This window comes from Polypterus senegalus, chromosome 18 (genome assembly GCF_016835505.1).
Source record: "Polypterus senegalus isolate Bchr_013 chromosome 18, ASM1683550v1, whole genome shotgun sequence".
NCBI classification, from domain to species: Eukaryota; Metazoa; Chordata; class Cladistia; order Polypteriformes; family Polypteridae; genus Polypterus; species Polypterus senegalus.
Window position 1 is genome coordinate 3,178,352 of NC_053171.1, and position 20,667 is coordinate 3,199,018.

The 20,667-nt window shown below is 47.7% G+C and overlaps 1 protein-coding gene across 5 annotated transcripts in view; it reads right to left on the minus strand.

Moving 5' to 3' along the window:
• The window catches only part of LOC120518265 (RNA-binding protein Nova-1), a 174,863-nt gene that overhangs the window by 79,117 nt on the left and 75,079 nt on the right, over nucleotides 1-20,667 (minus strand). The gene's annotated exons all lie outside the window — the stretch shown is intronic.

Sequence of the window (20,667 nt, forward strand, 5' to 3'; positions counted from 1 at the left end):
TTTAGCAGGTAAAGCTGAGGAAGGATAATAGGGAGACACAATCAATAAGCACCGCTGTGATGCTTCCTCTACGGTGGAGGGGTCTTTTCAGGCAAACAGTTAACGACACTTCTGCCCTGCGGACTGAAGTTCCACCACTTCCACCCCATGCCCTCTATAAACCTCAAAGCCCTTGGGAGGTGTCGTTCACCCTGATCACACAGAGGACACATCGCTCCAATTAAAGGCCTCCCAGCTTCATGGTTGAAGGGCGGTTTCTTCCTCCTTTTTTTATGGTTGCACTTTGTTCCTTATTAGTTTTTAAATGGGGCTTCCTCTTTGGCACCCCAACCCCCTGATGCTGTTTCTGGACCCTCCTTGCACAGGACATTACAGAACGTGTCAATGCAAAGACAAAGGGGGGACTCATTGCAGATCCAATAAAACAAAACGTATGTGTAATTATAACACTTGGACCTCAGAGCAGAGAGGAGACGTTGGCAAGGCCACTGACAGACCAACGCCAGGGCGAGTCGTTTGGCTCGAGTACAAGGCAGAGTGTCCGGGGACACACTGAATGGACAGCTGGCCAAGGGCAGATGAAGTTTCACTTGCTATTTCCTGAGGACCGTGAGCCCTGGAGGTTTACCCTACTTATTCTGGAATCTTTGAAGGCTTTAGTTTCTCTTTAATTGCCAGCTGGCCTCAGCTAAATATAGCGACTATTAGAATGTATTTCTAATATCACAACTATGAGCAAGAAGAGCCTAATTAAAAACACACGCATCCGTCTAGAGCGAGTTCAGGTTCAAGTTTATCATCCTGTGGCCACAGCACAATGAAACTCTTAAGGGCATCTCAGGACGAATGCACGAAAAAGATCTACAGAGAGTGTGACACACATCCAGGAGTGTGCAGGGGAATCATTCTAGGTAAGAAAGATGCTCGTTAAAATAATGAGATGAAAAACTTCCAAATATCAAAAAACTTGCTTAAAGAAAGAGAGAAAAAAAGCAAAACGCTGTTAAACCAACAGTGGATTTGCCTTTCCAGCAGGCTCAGTTCTCCATGCCCACTGTCTGTCTGTCATTTGTGAAGAGCCTGTTGTTCCACTCACCCCAGTTCTTCTTTAGCCATCATCTCACCATCTTCTGTCTCACCAGGCCATCCCAGACAGCCTCTTTTATATGAAGACCAGGCCTATGTGAAGGCCATATCATATGGTGCAGAACTCCTTGTTCTTCTTCCCAAGTTCTCAATGACCTATAATTGAAGATGGGACAGATCAGACACCTCCCAGAGGGATGACAACCTGCTTGGACTTTTCAGCATTGAAGGCTCCATTCATTCTGAGAAGATCACCAACTCCAAGAGTGCAGGTCATCTGTTACACGCTTCCTTGCTGGTCACAGCCACTCTTCTATGTTGTGCTCTCCAACTGTTTTACAGTCAAACTGCCTCAACTTCAAACTCGTCAGTCCAGAGCACACGAGTCTGTGTGTCTGTTTTTGTGACTCTTCTGGTTTTATTTCCACCCACAGTGGCAGCTCTTCCATGAAGACCATTTCTGACAAGACTTCCCCAGACTGTCGAAGGATACAGAGTTCAAAGCTTATAGTGATGCTGGACTTGGACGCCAGTTTGATGACCCTCTTGCCTCATGCTTTCTGTGGCTGACCACTCACTGAGATTCTGCACAGGCGATAGCTCGATGATGTCATAGGAGAACCACTTTGTGTCTGCTTAGTGCTGAATTGATGAGCTGAAGGTTCAACTGTCCTGTTTGTCCTCCACCCTCTCATCTTTGCCCAGTTTCAGTTCCTCACCTTGGTCATTTCAGTCAGTTCATCATGTCGTTGGTCAGCAAGCTTTGATCTGAAAAGTGCTCACTTGCTTAGTAGGTTACTTCCTTTAATAAAACACAGAAATGCAGCCGTAACTTTGAAAGGCACACTAATACCAGAGACGAGAAGTAGCCGAGAAAGCTGACATCAGAGTCCTGGGGGTGAAGACTTTTGCCCAGCTCGGCATATACAATTGCTTATTATTTCCAGTATAATCTGCTCACTCGGCACAGGCTCTCATACACACACAGTTTGGTCACCGTATGACATTTACATACAAACTGGTTCTGAATCGAATGGATGTGACGGAGCTCTTCAGTAATTCTGTTGGCCTTTATACTTTACAAGAGTGACCCTCCTTTCATAATGCACACACTTTCAGACACGGACCCTCGAGGATGTCCAAGTGTCCTACAGTAAAGTGGGGGGTCTTTGCAATGTGAACCACATTGGGGAGAACCAGGCAGAGGAGAACTGACACGGACTTGGGCAGAGTATGCCAACTGCACACCGGCAGTGACCAGATTTGAGAGTCCTGCCAATCCAGCGTTCTTAATGAGTCTCCACTGAGGTCACTTCCATCATTAGTGCTCATGGCCTTTCCAAAAACACTTGTGTTCATCGTCCCTAAAGCCGCAAGCAATGCAGAGTGCAGACGGTAACTGCAGATGGCTTATCTTACAGAAGTTAACTGCCATGAAGGCCGCGTGGGCATTGATGTACTTTGATATATCTACTTTAAAGCCCGCTTGGATTTTTCTTTGCACCCTGGGTGTGTTCATCGGGGTCAGACAAAAAAAGAAAAGAAGCCCTGGTTTGTGGAAGTGACGAGGTGTGACACTTTGGTGTACGACGCTGGCTCTTTTACAGTGATCCTAAAATGCGCTGATACCATGCTGTCTCACCGCTCCTGGGCCTTGGAGTCAGTCCAGGCCTAAAGAGCCTGCCGTTGTACTGTTTGCTCTTCTCCTTGTGTTGGCAGCGGGTCCCTCTTACAAGCTCGTACTGTGAAAGCTAGAATTACACTGCGGGCAGAAATGGAAACAAGTGTTATACTTAGAAAACAGAATGAGCCTCGGATCACACAACAGATTCCATCCAACCATCCATTATCACAGCTGTCTGTCACAACTCGGGGTCACTGGAGCAGGAAACATCTGTGAAGAGGATGCCACATTCAGCAGAGGGCACACAATCTTTACTCCTTATCCTTCTCCTTCTGGACTGCTTGGTCCAAATCAGGGTGGAGGGAGCCATGATGGGGTCATATTGATCAAGGGGATTTACTCATCTTCGGATGCCGGAGAATCTGCAGACACGTGGAAGACTCACATGGTCAGCAGCCTGGAATTTTAATCCAGTTTGCTGAGGGCATGAAATGGCAGCGCGAATCACTGTGCCATCTTAGAATAGGCCAGTCAGCTTGCATTGTGGGTAAAAAATAATGGAGATAATCCGTGAGGAAAAGTCGAGACATCTCCGAGTTAGGACCAATCAGAGCGCGATTAGAGTCTGCCATTTCAGAACTCTGTACTTTGACACTGAGTGGCATCTTCAAAAAGCATGTGCTGCTAAGAGCTTTCAAATGTCTCCTCTTAGGGGTCATTGGGCCAGGGGTTTTGCAATTCCTCTCTTCCTCATTTGCAATTTTGATTGAAAAAACAGAAAATCGAGATATTGTCAGGCAGTCTACTGTAGTGGTTACGAGGCTTAGGATTTCAAACCTGGGAGCTGTGGGCTTAAATCCTGCTAGTGACACTGTGTGACCCCGAGCAAGTCACTTCACCTGCCTGTGCTCTGATTGGAAAAACGAAAGAAATGTCACCAACTGGATCTCGAATGTTGAAGGTAGGTGGGCAGGTAGGTAGGTAGACAGATAGACCGATAGGTAAAAAAGCACTTTATTTATAATATAATAAAACACTAAGGTGTGTGTCCCTCAGAACACTCTCATTGGTCAGTTTGGCTTTAAAAAGGAAGTGTGTGAGATGCACGAGGAGGAGTAAAGGCACACGGAGAGACAGGTGTCACAGTATAAAAACAGACCGGAGATGAGGAAGCCACCTCAGGCCTTATGGGTATTCACTCCACAGACACACACAAATACCGAGGAAAGGCACTGAAGGTAGGGATGGAGGCAGCAAAATATTTTCAAATCATTCTGTTACTTGTCTTTGACAGGTAGTGGTAGATAAAAGGCACTATATAATAGATTGGTGTAAAAAGCACTATACAGTACATACCGTAGAGAGAAACTGAGTGAATCAACATGTAACATGATTAAAATGGTAGGTAGAGATGAAAGGAGCTACAGTATATAATAAACAGACACATATTGTATATAGGCACATGTGAAAGGCACTATATAAAGACAAGGCTGCAGTTCAGACCCCTACCACTGACCCCCAATGTGACCCTGGGTGAACAATACCAATAACTCGACGTATTCATCCATTTATTTTCTAACCCACTTCAGTGTCACATGGGCTGGGTCGGTGATAGGAGCCGAGTCCGGGTGGGATGCCACATGTTGTAAAATTAGATGAGTGGCGTTGTGTCGCTGGGGAGTCTGTATGTGGCCTTCTGAGTTTCTACTGGATGCCAGCATGGCTGATGAGAGACCCCATTCAGGACTGGCTTCTTGCCCCATGCCCACCTGGGTCAAATAAGATTCTTGTGTAGCCGTGTCCCACCTAGTGGCTGAGACGTCTTTAGCACTCACAGATCTGAGGAAATGTGCAGACGTGTGTGTGTGTGTGTGTGTGTGTGTGTGTGTGTGTTGGGGCGCTTTAATCAGGAATGTTATTAATGTCTCCTGTGGCGTCACCCGTGCAGACTGGCAGAACAATTCCAGTTCATTATTTCGAAGCACTGGGATTTCTTATGTTGTCGGCAGAAAGAGAAACAGCAAATGCAGAGGGGGTTAATTGGGAGCCTGGCCATAATTAAAGCCCCGTTACAATCACTTGAACTTACTCAAGTGCAAATTGAGGCTGCGGGGGGCCGCTTCCTATATGTAATAAGTGTGAATTCTCGCAGTGTGCTGCACTTGTCCAGCAGGTGTCGCAATCTGTTCTGCTTGTCAACTATTAACAAAACACACCAAATCAAGTCAGAAAACAGAGCTAAAAAGTACAGTTAAGATACTGTGATCAGTCATACCAACAGCAGAATTACTCAAACCAGCCTCAAGAGCAGAAGTGAAGGTGTGGAGGACAAGAAATAACAAAAGGCAAAAATGTGGAAGTGCCAGACTAGTCGCCATCTGATCCTGGGTAACCCTGCGGGAAATGACTGGCCTGTGGAGTGGGCACTGCAACAGACTGGTGCCCTCTGTTGGGCTATTTCCTGTCTTGTGCCCACCTTCCCACCACACTGAACTAGGTCAAATGTCTCCACATTCAGGGTCACTTCGCCCCTTTGTGGGTACTCCTGCCAGGACAGGCTTGGACCCCACATCCCTAAGCCGAGTGATGAGGGTTTGTGAACAGATGGGTGGGTGGATGGATGGACGGACAGTCATATCTCACCAGGCCTGTGCAGAAAGCCTCACTGCCAGTACAGACTGGAGGCAGGGGTACAGGAGTAGCCCCCCTAGTAGTAAAGACATTAAAGCAGTGGCTACTGGCTTAAAGGACATCACTGACTCTCAGTGTGGCCAAGAACTTCACCTGCCTGGAGTACAAGTGCAGATTTAGGAGGCCACATCTCAATAAGTCGAGATGGAGAGGCGAGACAGCCAAGACATTAGATGGCACAAAATGAAATCTCCAGGTCAGTCCATACCATGAACTCCTTGTGTGACACTCGGCGAGGCACTTCACTAGCCAACCACGGTGAAAACGTGACAATGAGCAAAGTGTCGCACTCCATGACCCTGACCTGAATGGACTGACATGTCTCACTTGGTCACTAGTCTTGACTGCACTGTCTGCATGGGACTGCTGATTCAAACCATATCACTGACCCCCTACGTGAAGCCCCTCAGCCAGCAAGGGCTTTGGTAGTAGTTGGTACTATGATGTACCTCAGATGGCCACTATGGCATGGTGCAGTTGCCGGGACAAACTGGAGGCAGCGTGACTCATAGAGGACAAGCTATTAAAAAGTAAAGCAATGGGCTACTGCTTCACGTCACACGAGGGTCACATCTTGTGAAGGTCATGTCACACGAGGGTCACGTCATTGGGCAGACAAACAATGATAGAAATAAGGACGCCACCCCACCAAGTTGCACCCTGATGGTTTGGCCCGGATAGGCAAATAGACACGTGGCAGTATGGCCCTCTAGTGGCCAGGGCATTAGAGTGCAAGACATGGGACTGAAGGCTCAGTCCGCATCACGGACCCCTTGAGTGACCTTCGGCAAGTGACCTGCTGTGCCAGTGCAGAACATGGAAATGTGGAAAGTGGGCCCAGACTTGTTTCTAATGTTCAAATCCATGTAGTTATGTCATATAGTAGTCTATCTACAGTATTGGTCTATCTATCTATCTATCTATCTATCATATAGTGCCTTTCAGATCTATCTATCTAATGACATTTTGCCTTTCTTACTTGTTTGTCTTTCAAGTCTTTCTCTTCTGTAGTGCCTGTCATGTCTATTTAACTGTTCTAAAGTGTTCTTTGTGCATATTATATAGTGCCCCAGGCTCACTTGATGCCAATTAATTGATTTGTCCAGCAGATGAATTGCAGGCCCCCAACATAAGGATAAGGAATTTGGTCAGAAATGGTAAAAGGAAAGGAAAACGAAAACAACAAGAAAGAAGCAACAACCCAAAGCATCAGCCCAGATATGTCTGCCGTTATCATTCACATGAAAAGGTCACATGTAACTTTCAGCGGTGCACATCTTGTTCTGCAAACCAACAGATGTATCCCATCGCCTTTAATTATACAACAAATCATTAAAAGGCCATTAGAAAGCAATTAGCATTTCCCCAAATGGCTCTGAAGCATTTCTGTGCAAATTCAAGAAGTGTAGGTGCACGAGGGCCTCTCATCTGCGCCGCGTTCTTTGTGTCATGACGCACAACAGCGAGACGACTTTAGGACACGCGTCACTTGGAGGGCACGGCTCCGGGCTGAGCCACGTTGTGCTCTGTCGAGGGTCTTTGTCACGCCAGCTGGCAGGGATGCCGTCTGTGTTCTCGGACACAATGAGTGGATGCCATGGCCTTACATGTGACATGTGCCCCTCCAGTGTGTCACCATTTAAGCAGCCAACATTTAAATGCAATCATTCAGTCAACTTTAACATTTTGGGGTCTGCGGAGCCAATAGACTTAAGAGTCTCGGGTCATTCAGTTAAACAGAGAACCTCAAAGTCAAGGACACCTCGTGGAGACCAAGGGAAAACACTTCTGCTGTGCCTGGAGATGAAAAGTGGCAGACCCCCCACGGCAAAGGTGCTTTTAGTGTTGGCTCAGCTTGTTTTTGCTTATTATTATCTATTCTTATTATTATTATTTCAATTCTGTGCTTCTAAGAATTTCCACTTTTGTTTTTTGATGGCATGGCAATGTCTGGTTTTGGATTTCCTCCACCATTTTGTTGATGATGGATGTCACCGTTTTGAGGTCTAATTGTTTGGGGGTGGAGTCATAGGGTTCATGACCAGACGAGGAAACAACATAGTCAATAACAAAGCAGGAGTCCAAACCACTGATGTGAAAAATAATTACACACCAAGAACTCTGCGAGAAGTCAAATAACCAAGAACAGTCCGCATAAGCTGAAATCGTGATCCGTCATGCAGCACCAGCTTACATCGCATCGCCAGGCTGGCATCACTGACTGCCACCACGCCCAGAGACAGTGTGACATCACACCGTAGTAAAGTGGTGACACAGACAATAAGATTAATAAAAATGAACACATCGCAGAAGAAACCTACAAGGAATCTGATGATAAACTCTATCTTCCCAGGTTTCCGAACCCCTAAAATCTCACTCTGAGCAGAAAATCAGGTAACAGAATCGAGGAGCGGGAGGACAGAAACTGAAGCACCAAAGTCAGACGTAGCAGCAAAGCTCCAGTGAGCCAAAGGCTACAAGGACAAGCACATGTAAAGTCCACAATCCTGGACAGCCTGGAAGTGCAGCACGGCGAGGACGCCACTCATCATGCACTTGTGCTCGGCGCAGCACCGTGAAGAACAAGGCGTGAAGAAACAGTGGCATCTCCTTGAGGACGACCACTTGAACCAGACGCCCAGTGGGAGAGCCTACTATCTGTGTAAAGGGGCGCCCCAACTATTCCTTAGGTTTCCCCCGCTTATCCAACCCTTCCCTTCCCTCAAGTTCATCTGTCAGAGTTGTTCTTAAGAACGTGTTCAGGAATGTCTGCTTGTATTGATTCATTTTCTTTCATTGCACACCTCGGCGCCTCATCATCAAAGTTTGACCGACAGACGCTGAAATGACGGACGTCTTCATTTCTTTCCTAAATGTGTCAAAGACAAAAAAGGAAAAGAAAAAGGCAAACAATCTCGCCGGGAGCTCACCGAGGAAACTGGTAAAATGTCAATCCACGCTGCTCCCTTGAACCCTGAGCACTTTCAATCGGCTCGTCCTGCACATCGGCGCTAATGGCAGCTGGGCGAGTTTCTGTGGCCCAAAAAGCCATGAGATGGCGGCGAGAGTCTTGTTTGCAATCCACAGAATGGTTTTTAACTAAGCACAATCACCATCATCTCGACATGATTAAGACCGTTAATGGTGATGGCTATTGAATTCACCGCCCAAGTAAGTGGCCCTCCAAAGCGAGTGTTGCTATGGAAACCGGCCGCACTCGTTCTCCAATCAAAGGCAATGAAGAATGGCCGCTGCGGAGCGCCATGCAGTATGAGGACCACACGGACGGACTCCCTTGACCCAGAGGGTCACAGGCTGGCACATTGCAAACAGGAGGGCACCAGATGTCCCACATGTGGGGATCTTCAGTAGAATATGGCTGGTCTAAAGTGAAGGCGGAGCAACGAGGGCCCACCATTTTGTATTTAACAGTCTTCCATTCCATCTTCCTAACCCACTTATCCAGTGCAGGGTCACTGGGCGGACTGCTGCAGCCAATCCCAGCACAAGGCAGGAACAAACCCTGGACGGGTGCCAGTCCACCACAGGCTGACCACAGACACAAAGCAGGGCCCAGTGTAGAAATGCCAGTCCTGTGTGACTATGGGAGTGAACACACAAGGATACGGGTAGAAGACGCAAACCCCACGCAGAGAACACATGAGCCCCTTTACTGTGAGGCAGCAGCACATTTCACACAGAAGTAACTTCACAAAACTCTAAAGAAGACAAAATGAAGTCAAATAAAAACTCAAGAAACACTAAAACGAGTTTCACGTAAAACATCCTGTTCAAAGCGGTGAGCTGCTGTAGATCTGTCTTGTTTTAAACGTTGCGATCATCTTACGTGCAGCACAATCGCCAGGTCGCCCCCTCTAATGGCGCTGTTCTCAAGCCCCGCCCTTTCTGACAGCGCTGCCTCTCAGGCTCCACCTCTTCTGACAGCAACTACAATGTGGTATCTTCCCAGCTCCGCCCCTTCTTCCAGAACTCTTTCTCTCAGGCTCCCCCATCAGTCTGTTTGGCCCCACCAGGTTTTCCTCCCAAAGACCCCAACACACCCCGATTATTTTTTCATAGAATTCAATGTTGCAGTAGTTTATAGTAGTAGTTTAAATTTGTGAATTTCCCCTTGGGATTAATAAAGTATCTATCTATCTATCGATCATATTTTATAGCATAAACGCGATGATTGATTCTGATGAAGTAAATGTTTCAGTTCTGCAACATTCAAAGCCTTCAGTCGAGTTGTTGAGTGGCGCTGACGTTGTCACAAAAAGAAAACTTTCTAAGCCTGACTGAGGACAAGAATCTGTCTTGAGGCCCATTAACAAGCCGTGTGCTGCATGCCCGAGGGGCCAGGGACCGGTGACAGATACGCCACTCGTGACTCGCACCCCCAGGACAAGTGGCCCAGTGACAGGCAGCTAGCTGTCTGTTGGCGTCCAGCTGAGTGCCACCGCCGAGCGGCTGTCATATCTGAGGAGCTCCTTCTGGAGTCGATGTGTGTGCAGCCCCCTCGTTGGGGTTTAAAAGACACACAAAAGCTGAAGCAGCACCTGTGGAGCGCCTCACACTGGCACTTGTGGGCTTTTTCTATGCAAATGTCAACGCTGGCTCTAAGATTTGCTCCAGCAAAACTTGAAGGAATTTCACATTATAAGGGACAGAAAGAGACAAAAAAAAAGTTAAGAAACAGTTCAGCATGGGCCTCAAAAAGCCAAATGCCATCCATCCTGTGTGGACAGAGCATGTGCTTCCTGTGCCCAACTTGGAGATACACATATTACGTTTGTCGGCAGCTCTACACCTGTCCCCTTGTCTGCATCGAATTGTCTGGCTGTCCTTCCACATCCTTAAAGGCACGCGTGTGTGTGTGTGGACCTTATGATGGACTGGCCTCCTGTCCAAGGTGGTCTCTGGCCTTGTGCTCCAACGCATGGCGCCTCCGAATTGAGAAAATGTGATGTAGCTGAACGTGTGCCAGGGCCCTGAAGGAGGTGTTGGTTATTTTAAAGTTTCTGACAAATCTGAAATCCTCATAAACTCTTAGTGTAGACTCCCCTAAAGTTATAAGTCAGAAACAAAGCCCCCTGCTCCCCTGAATCAGGAAACATTGCACTAGTTTTGAATTTGGACGTGAGTGGGATGTCACACCGGTGAGCATGCAGGACTATGAGGCGTCTTTACTGACAGTGGCCATTTAAAATGCCCCCCAGAACTGATGAGGGCTGTCGGAGGCTTTATGGAAAAGAAAAATTGCCATCAACAAAATCTCCTCTAATAACTCCAATTGTTATTATAAACATTTATTAAATAAGACAATTAAAGCCGTTGATTCAGGAATTAAAATTAAAAACAAAAGATTAACTGCAGCAATTAAGCATCCTACCAGATAAGGTCAAGCATTAATAAAGCAAATAAACGGCAATAAAAGCCGTGCACGTGATACCACCGCGCCACTCGACAGCCCTCGGGCACGCGCAGCGCGCGCCAAGGCCAACGGCGTCATGAATCAGTGCGGCCGGCGGAAGGCAGGCGACAGAGTCGTCCGTCACCAAGCGTCCAAAACCCAGCAGTTGCCATAGGATTCGGTTACAGCGCGCGGCCCGCGGAGCACAAGCGACAAACAGCCGCGCCATCATTCCATTAACATGACGTGCGGCAAAGCAGACGGCGGCTTGCGCGGAGAGACAGATTTGTAAAGCACTGGACAATAAATAGGTTGACAGAAGACAGGCATTATATAAGATATGAATGGCAATCGCTAAAAGACATAGCAAAGGCACTATACAATAGGCACAATGTATAAGATAGACACTATATACTCATCTATAGATTTGAAAACACTCTTCAATGAATAGCTACAGCATAAGATCGATTGGTACAAAAGGCTTTGTGTAATAGATGGGCATGAAAGACTCAAGTAAAGCATGGAAGAGGTTTTACAATAGACGGATCAGTACGAAAGGCGCTATATGAAACAGACGGAGCAAAGGCACTAGACAACAGATAGACTGAGAGCTAGACACATAGAAGATACGGTGATACCGAAAACATCTACAGTATCACGAAACACTGCCATCTGTGTGGGTCTGGCGGCTGAACGAGGACACCGGCGTAGGTGGCACGCTGACAGTCGAGAGATAACGAGCGGGCTTTAGGGGAGTGGGCTCGAGGGCAGGCGCGCCCACCAGGAGAGGCTCAGGCCCACACGGAATGCGAGGAAAGGCACTGAAGGTACACGTAGGGCCAAGGATAGCAAATATGTTAAAGGGACGCAACAGGTGTAACTGGTGGCATTGAAAGGCACTATATAAAGCAGTAGACAGACAGATAGGAAAGACAGTATATAATGAAGAGGATGAGGCACTATAAACTATAAGAGACAGACGGACAGTAAAGGCGCTATATACGGTACGTTTGTCGGACAGATGCAGGTTTTCTCACGTTATTCCCCTCTCCTGGCCCGGCTCACTCTCCGCTGCTCACTCTCTCTCTTCTGACTCTTCTGACTCTTCGTTCTTCATTTTAGCCCTAAAGTGGCCATGTTGGAGCACAGGAAGCGACAAATCCCGGACCCCCGCAGTTCTTCCCAGAGTGTCACATGAGCGCAGTCCTCTTTAGTGACTTCAGCCCACTTTGTCTCAAACGTCGACTCACTCATTGGGCTCACGGACCACACGCGACAAATGAAACCAACGATGAACTGCCAGCTCCAGCCGCCATCCCCAAGCCCCTAAAATAAATGCAAGTGCGGCTGAGTTATGACGGCTTTATCTGATTTAACTTGAGCTGGGTGGTCTTCTTTATTTTTATTTCCAGGCTCTAAACCTCCCCACCCACCCCATTTCTAATTTTGTATTTCTTATCCACCCATCCATTTATTTATTTTGTGAGCCAACTTAGCTTTGTGCGGGCCAGGAGTCACGCGGGGTCTTTGCCATTCAGCAGCATTCAGGACAAGGCAGGAGCCAGTCGTGATTGGGACGCCAGTCTGTCACCGGGCAAACCTGTTCACACTGTTCAGCATGATTTGGGGACTCTGGTGACAACCTGGAGAAAGTGACAAGCAGGGCAGGACATGGAGGCAGCGTCTTGGGGTGGCGAGGGTGCCAGTCCTCCACAGGGCACACACACCCACATCCTCAGCTTGCAAGGGGGGGCATGCAAATGTCACACTGATGTCAAACGTGGTGAGACACCTGCATGCCACCTTCAAAGCACTAAGGAGATGAGGCCTGTTCAGGCGGCATCAAGCAGAAGGCAGGAGCCAAGTCTGGGCTGGATGCCAGTCGAATGCAGGGCACATTCATTAGCACCGGCTGGATTTCGGCTTGCCAATGAAACAAACAGGAATGAGAAAACCGAGAAGATTTGAACCCAAGATCGTGGAACCAAAATGAATTGGCAGTAACAGAGGGTCTAACAGAGGGGCACCGGGATGGGTACAAAGCATAGGGAGAGCAGTGTGGCTCAGAGGTTAGGGCCTGGACTCGGCACTTGGCAGGGTCGGGGTTCTTGTGTGCCCCTCACTATAAGTGTGTTTGGGTATGCGATGGACAGGCCTGCTCGCTGGGTGGGGGTCTGCCCTGCCCTGCCCCGCCCTGCCCCAAGGACTGCTGGGATTGACCCTGTGATGGATTCAGTAGCTGAGTGGATGGAGCGTTTAAAATGAGCTAATCCGATAAGTGGGCTGCACGGAGAACCAGAAAATGACGGCAGCAGCTGGAGGCCCTGGAAACACAATCCAAGAAGTTTCAGCTTTCCTCCGAGTCGTTTTCTAAACTGGCCATTTTTTTTTTTGTGAAATCGGATAACCCACCATCTCGTAAAAACGCCCCCGGCACCTGCGAGTCGGCCCTGAAGTCATAAAACAGCTAAATGAGCATAAAAACATAAGGGAGCAATATGGAGGGACTGCCTGAGGGCACACCTGGGCAGCGTCTGGTAATAACTGGGTAATAATTGGGTGACCAGTGTGTCCCTCAGAACTCTGTGCACGGGGTGCTGATTTATGTTAAGTAGGACAAAGGGCAGCAAAACACACGGGCCAGTATCCAAAAAAAACAAGACCCCAACTGTCAACAGTCTAAACTGCTCATCTGATTCAGGAACAGGAGGGCCAATGCCAGTCACAAGGCAGGAAGCAACCATGGGCAGGGCGCCAGTCTACCCACACTGGCCACACAGACATGCTCCCTAAACAACACAGAACATGGCATCCTCAAACCTGCTTCACCCGCATCAGCTGGCACCATGCAAGGAAAGGGCTCTGGGCACGGCCCATCACAGGGCAAACTCACCCACACACCGGGGCCCATTTGGAATCACTGGTTAGGTGAACCTGCCCGCCATTGTGGAGGTGGGGAGGAAAACATGCATGGACACGGGGAGAACATGCAGAATCCCCACAAGGCTGGGTCCATGAGGTGGCAGTGCTAACTACTGTGCCACCCTGTCACCCTCTCAATACTTGGAAGGTGAAGGCGAAGGCAGACAAACGCGTTGTGAGGACGAAAAGAACATTAAGTGGAAATGCAAAATGGGAGACCAACAACCTGAACTTGGACTTGAACACCTCAGGGAACCGGGAGCCATCGACACGGGCACCAATGGGGCACTGGGCTGTCCATCCAGGGATGCCAGTTAGACTTCCTGAGGTGAGGCACAAAGTCAATGAGCCGTCTGTCTGTCTGTCTGTCTGTCTGTCTGTCTGTCTGTCAGTTTCGTTACTCCTCGTCTGTTGGTCTTCTTTTGTATTTCTCTCTGTCTCTCTGTTCCTTTCTCTTTAGTTATCTTTAGTTTTGTTTTTTGTCTTTCTTTCTCTCTCTCTCTGTCTGTCTGCCGGCCTTTCTCTTTCTTTATTTGCTTATTTGTTTCCCTGCCAGTCATTCTTTCTCTTCCTATTTATTTATTTTCTCTTCCTTCCTCTCCGACTGTACGTGTGATGCTCTCTCTCGGTTTCTCACACACACACACACACACACATGGCTATTCGTAAATCCATTTTTCTAGAAGCCCCCGTGGTCCTCCTTGCTGCCGACTGCCCCTCAGTTCCTCTCGGTTCCCCGCTGAAGCTTTCCAAATTTCGCATACTTTCCGTGTGATGTCAGGTGGCTCGGGCCGTTCGGGGAGCACAGCGAGCGCCGCATCCTGTTTCTGATAATCCAACGCTCCATGAAGTCAGAGCACAAAGCCCCAAGGAGTGCACCGTCCGCGCCGTGCTGGCTATCCCTGCTGGCCTGGCCTGGCCCGGGCTGTCGGAGACGCAGGCGCACCGAGCGGCCGAGTTACGTCACCCAGCTGCTTGCACGCCCATCTGAAGGTCCGACTGCTCTGTTTTCTTAATTGCACACAATGAGATGACAAAACCCAACAGGCTGCATGTGCTTCTCGTTATTTGGTCCCAGTAAATGTCCAGGGATTCAAGACTTTGGAAATAAAAAACCTCCTGCCATTGACTGGGCAGGATGAGCAGATGTTGAGTCCATTGCCACCTCTGACAGCACCGGCACTCGGGTGACAGCCAAGCTTGGTACCGAGCGGGCGTGTGAAGGTCAGCAGATGCAAAGTCTTTTCATGGCATCACAGATGGAATAAAGCAACGTGCCAAAGAAAGCAGGAACTCGGGCAGGCCGCCCCCAGCCCCCATTGGGACAGCTTCAGGCCCGTCACCAAGGTGGCATCGTCACAACACGGAGAGCAGACGACTAATGCATGAGGCAAAATGAGAGAGACCGGACCCCATGGAGTGCAGACTGGGGGGCAGCACGTCGAGGTTAAGGGTCACTGTGCTTCTTCAAGACAGTGGAGGACAACTGCCTGGTCACTGAGGTCCTGAACCTGCTTCTCCTCATCCTCTCCTTCCAAGTGGTCACTTAAATGACCAAAAGATGCCCCAAATTTGTATTATAAAGCCATAGAAGTAACTGGACTTAGGTGTGAAGGACCTTGAAAGGCGCTATATAACATTACTCTGTGGTGGGGTAGACCCCCATAACTACATTTGTCAGAGTCACTTTACATTACAAATGCTACTCTGTTTACTGGTAAAGAGCCCAGAGGTGGTCTTCAACATCAAAGGCACTATATCACACTAAGACACCTCAGTGTTTGAGACCCTTCACCACCAGATGGTAGCGGACCAGTAAAGTGGGCTTTAATATCCAAGGCGCTATATAACATTACGGTTTAAAACTAAATCCCCTGCTTAGCCCTGTGAGAGTCGACTCACACCACAAAGCTATGGCGGTCACTTTGGTTTACCTGTGACTGTGTAACGTTGCCGTGTCACAGGATTATCCCCCCCCTCGTCCCTATATATGTCACCCTGCCACTGTGTAAAATTAGCTTCTCCGTGGCCTGAAAGACCCCATATAGGACCAGTCGGACCACTGCTCCTCACTTCACCTGTGAAAGGCGCTATATGAATCGCACGGCCATTCCTGCTACCCACGGAGCAATGCTGCAGTTGTGTGGGGGTCCCTGCTGCTTGGCTGCCGCTTCAGAGATGAGCTCATTAAGTTCCTTCCCCATCATGGCTGCAATTTATAACTTCTAATCAGGAAGAGAAAGTTCCTTCCAGAAAGTAAATCCAAACGGAGCCTGCGAGTCACTTGGAAACACAGCACAAGGACCTGACACCTTGTGACCTCTGGCAGGAGTAAACCTGGGACGGGTGCCACTCGGACCCTCTTACTTCTGTATAGTGCCACGACACAGAGCTTAAGCAGAATAAGGCGCAGTGTCAGTCCGGTGACCGACGTAGCGAATGAAAGGTGCTATACAGCTCAGTCACTCGCCTCCTCCGCCGGCCCTCTGCTTTAAATTAGCGGGGTGCCAGTGGCCGGGCGGACTCAGCTGCAAACAATAATCCACTCAGCAGCCCCTCTAAGTCACTTTTTCCGACAGCTGAGCCTCACATAATAAAGAAAAGCAAAACAACGAGTTTCCAGGGCGATGTGCGCGGGTCGTGTGGCTCCTCTGTTGTTTATGTGCACCGGTGCCAGAAGGAGCGCTCATGAATTTCCGAGCCGTCCCAGTGCCACTTCATGCACCTTTCAAGAACTAGGCATTAATGAATGGGAAACAAAGTGGGCACTGCCAACTTGTGTGGACTGGTAAAGTACCAGGATGGCCACAAGAACTCGAGAGTTGGAGATTTTCATTAGCAGCCTCAATTCTTGGGTTCAATGGGCACCCTGCAGGGCACTGACTGCCACTTTTTCAGTCCGAATTGCTTCCTTTTTGCGTCAACAAGGAAAGCCTGTCAAAAAGACTCCGGGCACATCGACGAGAAGCTTGGCTGCCGTGGATCTGGAGAGCCTGATGAGCCTCGTGGTGAGAACGAGTGGGCTGGGGAGGCGGCCGCCACCAACGTGCTGCAGATGGACTAAAGGGACAGGTAAGTGACAAAAGCCACCATGGATAAAAGATCAGACTGGCATCAATGGGCACCCACCCGAAGATCACTGCGCTCTGCGTGGGAATGTTGCACCCCACCATGCTTTGTTTGTAGTGAGGTTTTATGGAAAATGGAGACCCCAAAATTCAATTGGCTTCAATGGAGACACATCTGAAGTGATGGCAAAGACCTCAAATCAGCGACCCAGATGAGTATCGAGTCACGTGGCACAAACACGAGGCCGACTGTCCGCCAGCCCGAGGTCTCAACTCGCCTGTCATTAACCTTTAGTCTCCAGTGGGACCTCATGTGACGTTTTGTCATGGCGGCCAGTGAGTGGCCAGGTTTGCTTTTCACGTTTGGAGTGACGTGCGCTGCCATTGTGAGTGAGTAGACGGGCATCGCCTCAAAACTGGTAAATCTCAGAAGCAGTGCGAGTCTGCAGAGGGCAGTTACTACACACCACATCGGCGTTACACACGCACTGCGTATGTACTGTATAAATGTACATGTAAATACTGTACACGCGATACAGCTACGTACTGTATGTGGAGTGTCGTATATAGCGTGTGTGCATACATCCCGTAGGTAGGCGGTCATTCGCCGATTCACGGCTCACTGATTTGTTTGAAGGATTCATTAAGGAGGCGCTTTTTAAGGCCCCCTGGCGTCCAGTTCTCCATTTCCCTGATCGTCACTGCACGCCGGCCTTTGGAGGATTTCAGTATCCCAAATGAATAACCTGAAATGGAGTGGGGGTGTGTGCGGCGCTGAAAACGTTACACGACTGCACACCCGCCCAAGGCCTGATGAGCGACAAACACACAGGGGCACTCGATTGGGAATGCTGAACTTCAAAGGAGTGACTTTCTAAAAATAAGAGTCCCTAAAATATACACCGGCTGGCAGAGTAATATCGACAACCCGCAGGTTCATTTCCAACACGCGGCACCCGATCAATACACTGTAATGGCTTTTAGGCCGAGCTCCGGCACGGAGTGGGCGAGTTGTTCAGGCACATTTAAAATACGAGCGCTGTGACAGAGTGGCACGACAGCGGCGCCACTCTGCCAACTGGAATAAATTCTCCTCTCCTTCCTGTCCAGTGAGACGCAGCCCGAGGTCAAGACAAACGGAGACTCCGCGGATTAGGCCCCCTTGCCAGGAGTCCTACCGGCATCCACGGGCACTGCAACCTCCACCTTGCCAAGCCTGCTCTTTTATCTTGAAGTGAATTATTTAACGCTGTTTGGAGAAGCAATTGAAAAAGACGCCTTTAAACTCTCTAAAGCAATGAAAGAAAAGGTAAGAGCCGAGCCGGACCCTCCACCTGCCACCGATACCCTGAATGGGCAGGAAAAGAAAACTGGCGACTGTCACCTTTGTGGCCAGCTGTGAGTGTGCCCACCGATGGGCCGGTGAGCTGGACTGGAATAAGCAGACAAATGTAGAGAGGAAAGGCACTATATAAGGGATAGACAGAAAATGTGAAAGACTCAATATGATAGATGGATAGAAAAAATATGAGAGGCACTATATAATAGATAGATAGATAGATAGATAGATAGATAGATAGATAGATAGATAGATAGATAGATAGATAGAGTGAGTGAAAGGCACTATATAATAGATAGATAGATAGATAGATAGATAGATAGATAGATAGATAGAGTGAGTGAAAGGCACTATATAATAGATAGATAGATAGATAGATAGATAGATAGATAGATATGAAAGGCTATATGATAGATAGATAGATATGAAAGGCTATATGATAGATAGATAGATAGATAGATAGATAGAGATAGATAGATAGATAGATAGATATGAAAGGTGCTATATAATAGATAGATAGATAGATAGATAGATAGATAGATAGATAGATAGATAGGTGCTATGATAAGGCTATATGATAGATAGATAGATAGATAGATAGATAGATAGATATGAAAGGCGCTATATGAAAGATAGATAGATAGATAGATAGATATGAAAGGCGCTATATGATAGATAGATAGATAGATAGATAGATAGATAGATAGATAGATAGATAGATAGATATGAAAGGCGCTATATAATAGATAGATAGATAGATAGATAGATAGATAGATAGATATGAAAGGCGCTATATAATAGATAGATAGATTGATAGATAGATAGATAGATAGATATGAAAGGTGCTATATGATAGATAGATAGATAGATAGATAGATAGATAGATAGATAGATATGAAAGGCGCTATATGATAGATAGATAGATAGATAGATAGATAGATAGATAGATAGATAGATAGATAGATAGACCAGTTTGGACCCTCATCTTGTTTCTGAAGCCCACACCAGTTCACAGGAGGGCTTTACTGTCTAGCAGACACATACAATACAATACAATACAATACAATACAATTACACAATACCATTTATTTGTTGTATAGTAGCCCAAATTGACAGAAGTGCCACTGTGGGCTTTAACAGGCCCTGCCTCTTGACAGCCCCCCAGCCTTGACTCTCTAAGAAGACAAACTGCCAAATCCCACATCTGTCTGGCTGACTCCCACACACGTCTGCTTTCCATTTTTTCCCCATTCAGGTGGTCTCCTGACCTGTGAGGTGACTCAGTCCCTTTTGTCAAGATGACACAAAAGGAGGGTTGTAGCAAGGGACACAACTGTCATCACCGTGGGCCATGACCTTGCACTTTTGGTCACCGATTGAGTTGTGCCCCTTTTCAATTAGGGACCTTTTCATCAGACCAAGGAATTCCTGAGTGGATGTTAGAAAAGCCCACCAGGAAACAAGGGGGCGTCTGTGAGATGAACTGTGAAGGCTTCACCGCTGACGAGTGTTTGTCACTTGCAGACATTCCCTAGAAGGCTGAGCCGAAAAATGGCGACATAATGAATTGTGTGTGGGTAGCGCAGCAAAATGTGAAATTAATAACAACTTGAGGCACGAGGAGAAATGAACTAATACAGCTAAGGAAGAACAAAGAGCGCATCAGTGACTTGGAGAAAACAGAAAAAGCAATTAGCACTTCAAGTGCTGTTTAAAAAAAAGAAAACAAAAAAACAAAACATGTTGTTTCTTTGGTGGGCTTGCAGGTTTTGTTTTTCATTCAAAAGGTGAAGACGCACACCGTGCAGCCAATGAAAAGACAGACAGGTGGTGGCAGTGGTGGTGGCTGATTCTGGTGTCGTGTACGGCAAGTCCACTTTATGTGGCTCTGGGGATCGGAGAGAAATCAACAGAAAGACGTAAGGACCTCAAAGCACAAAGTCGTAAGTATGAAGCCTCAATGAAATCCAAAAAGGGAGAAAACAGCCAAAGGTGGCCATCATCACCCAAGAAGTTCACAAAGGCGAACGCCAGCCAAACGAACTTTAACATGAAGACGGGCAGAAGATCCAACCAAGAGAATGAGAGAGAAACAAACCTTCTGAAGTCCTTCTGGAAGGCGGTGGAGTCCGCTGACTAGCAGAAGTAGATTCACACAAACGAGGACTTGATGACAAGGACACCAGGAATCTGAACGTGTGACACAACCACAACTGCAGAGCTTCGTATTCGCTTGAAGGCCGTGTCCTCAGCATCGATGGCCTCTCCCCCTTTCCCTGGTTGATTCTGTTTGTGTTTTTATTGCTTCATTTGTTATTTCACTCCGCCCCCTTTCACTTGTTATTTACTCCGACCCCTTTCATTTGTTATTTCACTCCCCCTTTCATTTGTTATTTCACTCCGCCCCCTTTCATTTGTTAATTACTCCGCCCCCTTTCATTTGCTATTTTACTCCGCCCCCTTTCATTTGTTATTTCACTCCGCCCCTTTCATTTGTTAATTACTTCGCCCCCTTTCATTTGTT